The sequence below is a fragment of the Triticum urartu genome, chromosome 4A, assembly GCF_056163025.1.
Source record: "Triticum urartu cultivar PI428250 chromosome 4A, HENAU_Tu73, whole genome shotgun sequence".
Lineage (NCBI taxonomy): Eukaryota > Viridiplantae > Streptophyta > Magnoliopsida > Poales > Poaceae > Triticum > Triticum urartu.
The window spans coordinates 246,641,569-246,648,846 of NC_141876.1; positions in this window are offsets into that span (position 1 = coordinate 246,641,569).

Consider the following 7,278-nt stretch of genomic DNA (forward strand, 5'->3'; position numbering starts at 1 on the left):
TTTGAGAGTCTTTTAGAACAGCATGGTATTTTTCTTTGGTTATGAATTTAGTCCTAATATGATGGGCATCCAAGAGGGGTATAATAAAAACTTTCATATGAAGTGCATTGAATACTATGAGAAGTTTGATACTTGATGATTGTTTTGAGATATGAAGATGGTAATATTAGAGTCATGCTAGTTGAGTAGTTGTGAATTAGAGAAATACTTGTGTTGAAGTTTGCAAGTCCCGTAGCATGCACGTATGGTAACTGTTGTGTGACAAATTTGAAGCATGAGGTGTTCTTTGCTTGCCTTCCTTATGAGTGGCGGTCGGGGACGAGCGATGGTCTTTTCCTACCAATCTATCCCCCTAGGAGCATGCGTGTAGTGCTTGGTTTTGATGACTTGTAGATTTTTGCAATAAGTATGTGAGTTCTTTATGACTAATGTTGAGTCCATGGATTATACGCACTCTCACCCTTCCATCATTGCTAGCCTCTTCGGTACCGTGCATTGCCCTTTCTCACCTCGAGAGTTGGTGCAAACTTTGCCGGTGCATCCAAACCCCGTGATACGATATGCTCTGTCACACATAAACCTCCTTATATCTTCCTCAAAAGAGCCACCATACCTACCTATTATGGCATTTCCATAGCCATTTCGAGATATATTGCCATGCAACTTTCCACCGTTCGGTTTATTATGACACACTTCATCATTGTCATGTTGCCTAGCATGATCATGTAGTTGACATCGTATTTGTGGCAAGGCCACCATGCATAATTTCACACATGTCACTCTTGTTTCATTGCCCATCCCGGTACACCGCCGGAGACACTCATATAGAGTCATATTTTGTTCTAGTATCGAGTTGTAATCATTGAGTTGTAAATAAATAGAAGTGTGATGATCATCATTAATAGAGAATTGTCCCAAAAAAGGGGAGAAAGGCCAAAAAAGGCCCAAAATGAAAAAAAAGGATAATGCTACTATCCTCTTTTTCCACACTTGTGCTTCAAAGTAGCACCATGATCTTTATGATAGAGAGTCTCTTATTTTGTCACTTTCATATACTAGTGGGAATTTTTCATTGTAGAACTTGGCTTGTATATTCCAATAATGGGCTCCTCAAATGCCCTAGGTCTTCATGAGCAAGCAAGTTGGATGCACACCCACTTAGTTTCTTTTGTTGAGCTTTCATACATTTATAGCTTTAGTGCATTCGTTGCATGGCAATCCCTACTCCTCGCATTGACATCAATTGATGGGCATCTCCATAGCCCGTTGATTAGCCGCATCAATGTGAGACTTTCTCTTTTTTTTGTCTTCTCCACACAACCCCCATCATTATATTATATTCTACCCATAGTGCTATGTCCATGGCTCACGCTCATGTATTGCGTGAAAGTTGAAAAAAGTTTGAGATTACTAAAGTATAAAACAATTGCTTGGCTTGTCATCGGGGTTGTGCATGATGAGAGCATTTTTGTGTGACAAAAATGAAGCATAGCCAAACTATATGATTTTGTAGGGATAAGCTTTCTTTGGCCATGTTATTTTGAGAAAACATAATTGCTTAGTTAGTATGCTTGAAGTATTATTACTTTTATGTCAATATTAAACTTTTGTCTTGAATCTTATGGATCTGAATATTCTTGCCACAATAAAGAGAATTACATGGATAAATATGTTAGGTAGCATTCCACATCAATAATTCTGTTTTTACCATTTACCTACTCGAGGACGAGCAGGAATTAAGCTTGGGATGCTTGAAACGTCTCCAATGTATCTATAATTTTTGATTGTTCCAAGCTATTATATTATCAACCTTGGATGTTTTATATGCATTTATATGCTATTTTATATGATTTTTGGGACTAACCTATTAACCTAGAGCCTAGTGCTAGTTTCTGTTTTTCCTTGTTTTTGAGTTTCGCAGAAAAGGAAAACCAAACGGAGTCCAATTGACCGGAAACTTCACGGAACTTATTTTTGGACCAGAAGAAGGACATGGAGTAAAAGAGTTGGGCCAGAAGAGTCCCAGGCTGCCCACGAGGGTGGGGGCACGCCCACCCCCCACGAGGGTGGGGGGCGCCCACCCCCCTGGGCGTGCCTCCCTACCTCGTGGACAGTCCGGAGACCCCCTTGACTTATTCTCGATGCCAAAACCTCTTATATATACATAAAACCCCAGAACATAACCTAGATCGGGAGTTCCATCGCCAGAAGCCTCCATAGCCATTGAAAAACCAATCTAGACCCGTTCTGGCACCCTGCCGGAGGGGGGAATCCCTCTCCGGTGGCTATCTTCATCATCCCGGCGCTCTCCATGACAAGGAGGGAGTAGTTCACCCTCGGGGCTGAGGGTATGTACCAGTAGCTATGTGTTTGATCTCTCTCTCTCGTGTTCTTGGTTCAGAACGATCTTGATGTATCGCGAGCTTTATAATTATAGTTGGATCTTATGATGTTTCTCCCCCTCTACTCTCTTTTGATGGATTGAGTTTTCCCTTTGAAGTTATTTTATCGAATTGAGTCTTTAGGGATTTGAGAACACTTGATGTATGTCTTGCATGTGCTTATCTGTGGTAATAATGGGATATCACATGATCCACTTGATGTATGTTTTGGTGATCAACTTGCGAGTTTCGTGACCTCGTGAAATTATGCCTAGGGGTTGGCACACGTTCTTGTCTTGACTCTCCGGTAGACACTTTGGGGCACGCTTTGAAGTTCTTTGTGTTGGTTGAATAAATGAATCTGAGATTGTGTGATGCATATCGTATAATCATAACCACGGATACTTGAGGTGACATTGGAGTATCTAGGTGACATTAGGGTTTTGTTGATTTGTGTCTTAAGGTGTTATTCTAGTATGAACTCTTGAATAGATCGATCAGAAAGAATAACTTGGAGGTGGTTTCGTACCCTACCACAATCTCTTCATTTGTTCTCTGCAATTAATGACTTTGGAGTGACTCTTTGTTGCATGTTGAGGGATAGTTATATGATCCAATTATGTTATTATTGTTGAGAGAACTTGCACTAGTGAAAGTATGAACCCTAGGCCTTGTTTCCTAGCATTGCAATACCGTTTGTGCTCAATTTTACCACTTGCTACCTTGCTGTTTTAATATTTTCAGATTACAAAAACCTATATCTACCATCCATATTGCACTTGTATCACCATCTCTTCGCCGAAATAGTGCACCTATATAATTTACCATTGTATTGGGTGTGTTCGGGACACAAAAGACACTTTGTTATTTGGTTGCAGGGTTGTTTGAGAGAGACCATCTTCATCCTACGCATCCCACAGATTGATAAACCTTAGGTCATCCACTTGAGGGAAATTTGCTACTGTCCTACAAACCTCTGCACTTGGAGGCTCAACAACGTCTACAAGAAGAAGGTTGTGTAGTAGACATCATGAATGTCTCCAAAAGAGAACTTATTACAATAAATATGGCTTAAGGCCATCTAAATAAGATAACAGCGGAAGGCTTGGAAGATAAAGTGAGTCCATCAAGTCCAACGGCATAGCTGAGTGCACGACAAACAACCTAGCGCACCTTACTCTTCATCTTAAAAGTCTGCAACATGATACGTTGCAGCCTGAAAACGGGTCAGCACATGGAATATGCTGGCGATGTAACACAGTAGAGCAATGAACAGAATAAATGCTATCACTACATGCATATATGGCTGGTGGAGGCTCTATGGTTATAATGTTTTGCGAAAAGCCAATTTTCCCTACAACAAAGGAATATATTTTATTTAACTATCATGGCAGTTGAAAAACATTGAGAATGGTAAATCCCCATCCCAATCCCAATTAAGAAGTAAATAACAACCCAACAAATTAATTTTAGGGTGATGTGATCAACATGATAATTCAAGAACCAGATACTCAAGATGTCCATAACCGGGGACACAGCTAACCATGATTAGTTTATACACTCTGCAGAGGTTTGCGCACTTTTCCCCACAAGACTCGATCTCTTCCATTGGATTTCTTGCACTACATGGTGTTTCAGAAACGGATGACCGAGACACAGTCTTTCAGAAACATTAACTCTTTAATCTGGGTGGACAGTTACACCTACTTTCCCCTACATTTGCTAGCCCACCACTGAAAGAGGTCACATAACATACTCAACTATGCTAGAGCCCATAATAGCTTGTGGCTGCACACGGAAGTTTCTAGCATGAATAATCTTATGATCCCTTTGAGCCTGGGTGGCGAACCAAAAAGGACAGGACTGGTATATCCCCGGGTGCCCGCAACCAATCCACCCAGATGTGTGTTTAAGTAGCCACCTTAAGTTAACCATTACTTAACAATCTCACATCTGTCATGGATACACTCAAATCCAATCCACGTCTACGAGCATAGCATGGCAATATAAGCATAACGTAGAAGTAACTCCCAAGGGTTTGATAATAAAAGGGCAATAGGTTCTACCTCATCATCTACTTCCCAAACCCACATGTTAAAGGATCCTACTCATGCAATGTTTGAGGATTGTAACTAATGCATAAAAACTGGGTAATAAAGGGGTATGATCAATGTGTTACTTGCCTTGCTGACGATCTGCAAACCCTAGAGACTCGTAGTAGCACGCTTCGCACTCCGGGTATTCTATCGCAAACAAACAATAGCATACATAAGCACTCGAGCATAGATGCAAAGGGAAAACTTCAAATAAGACGATCCAATCTGAAAGTTCAACTGAAAAGGTTCTATTTGCAAAAAGAATCAACCAAAACGGAGTTACGAAACTTAAACTACGGTCAAAAGAACTTCGAAATCAAATCTACTTGAAACCAAATTTTAAATTTTCAAAACCATGTTCATGTTGGTTAACCGGAAAGAGGGCTTCAAAACGAAGATTTTGGCATTGGTTTCACTGGATTTGGACGAACGGTTTAGAAACGGCGAGGGTTTGAAGATCAGGGGCTGATCTGCGATAAAAGTAATCATGGATAGGTCCCTGGCAGAAAATAAAATAAAAAGAAAAGTCTATCGGACGAATGTACGCTAACAGAGACGAACGAACAAAAACGTTCGTTAATAACAAACTAACGAGCGAACGCTCGCTAAATAACGAAACCGAAGAAAAACCGAACCAATCTAAACAAAAATAAAAACCAGATCTAGGGTTTTATAAAAACCGGTGGCGGCGGATCCGACGGCGGTGGCGAGAATCCGGCGAGGCGGGGCGGCGAACAGTGAGGCAGCGGGCTCCGCGGGCGGCGGCGTGGCGCGGTGGAGCAGCGGGCGGCTCGGGGCGGCGGGGCTGCGGGCGCATCTGCGGTCGCTCGGGGTGGCGAAGTGGGGGCAGGGGCGGCGGCTTATAAGGACGAGGGGGAGGGGCGGCTTGGAGGAGGAGGCAAGGTGGCGGCGGGAGTCCGAGGCGGCGACAGCGCTGGGAGACCGGCTCGGGGTCGGGGGCGAGCGGCGCTGGGCTGGCTGGGCTTTGGCCCAGTCGGTCCGAAGATTTTTTTTTTAAAAAAAATAGATTCCACCGAAGAAAAATCCTAAAGAAATAAAAAATCTGAAAAAATGACAAAAACAATTTTTCACCGTCTAAATAAAATATTTAGAACATGGTGAACATTTTCTTGACCTAAAAATGCATATTTTTCTAATTCAAATGAAATAGCAATAAAATCCAAATAAAATTATTTATTTGATTTTAATATTTTTCCTCTAATATTTCTTTTATTTTGGAGAAGTCATATTATCTGCTCTCATTTATTTTTATATTGAAATATTTCAGAGAGAAAAATAATTAAAACCAAAATGATCCTCTTTTCAATATTTGAGAAAAATTCAAATATGAAAATAATAAAATCCCCAACTCTCTCCGTGGGTCCTTGAGTTGCTTAGGATTTTTAGGATCCCAAAACCAAAATGCAAATAAAATATGATATGCATATGATGACCTATGTATAACATTCCAAATTAAAATTTTGGGATGTTATAGCATATCAACCTTCACCAAGGACTTGGCATGTACTCCAAGAAGGTCTACTAGATTCGGCATGTAACCCCTAGATGTCAACTGGCCATGTGTAACACTAGATACCTCTTGTGCCTATATAAGCCTAAGGGTTTAGCCCGTTGAGGGGATTATTCATTCCCCATCATCGCCATTACCCCTAGGGTATAGACCACAACTTACGATCTCAAGATAGATCAATTCTGTACTTTGATACGCCCATAATATAAGCAATTGTATGACATAGAGTTTTTACCTCCTTAAAGATGGACCGAGCCTGGGTAGAAACACCATGACCCTTGTCTCCTATTACCCATCGATCCGATCTTGTAGCTTAGGCCCCCCTACCCGAGGTCTGCCGGTTTTCACACCGACAATCGCCAACTCTCTCCCACTCTATGCAGCGGTGTAATCTCTCTATTCCCACTATAATATCTACTTGTACATGGTGCTTTACGCTATATATTATTATCCAATGAAGTGTAGCCATCCTATGATGTTTGAGTAGATTTCTTTTGTCCTACGGGTTACTTGTGGTATGGTGTGATTGATATGAGTTGTATGTTAATATGATGCTGTCCTATGGTGCCTTCCGTGCCGCACACACGTGTGAGAATTCTGACTATAGGGGGTTGCAATACGTTCATGATTCGCTTATAGTGGGCTACGAGAGTGACAAAAGCTTAAACCCGAGTGCTGAGTATAATGATTAGATTGTCCACCATGTGAAGAATGTCCTAAGTACATCGCGTCCCTACACTAATCGAGCATCAGGCTGGCGTTGCGTCGCCGCCCCGTGGTTCTCCCGCCGGCTGCACTACTCGCGCGCCGCCACTGCGTCGTCCCTTCGGACCATAGTGACGCGACACACGGTCCTCACCGCCGCCCTGAGGCCATCACCGTGGTTGCACCGACCTGCTATTCGCTGTTGTGCTGCCCCTTCGAGTCGTAGCGCCACGACCTGCGGTCCTTGGCGTCACCCCGAGGTCTTCCCACCGTCGCCCGACCCACCTGCTGCTGCTGCTGCGTCGCCCCTTCGGGGCGTAGCACCTTGGCCCGCGGCCCATTTGTCCTCCCCGTGCGTTGACTTCACGTGGTATGTGCCGCGCCGCCTCCCTTGGCGTGGGAGTACCACTGTCCACGTCGGTCTTCGTCATGCTGTTGGGTTCTCATCGCCTATTTCAAGCATCGCCGCCGTGCTCCTAACCAAGCCACCATTGTTGCCACCAGGCCGTGGCCGCCACTCTTCTTCGGTGCTGCTGCAGCTCGCTCACCCGAGCCATGCCGCCAG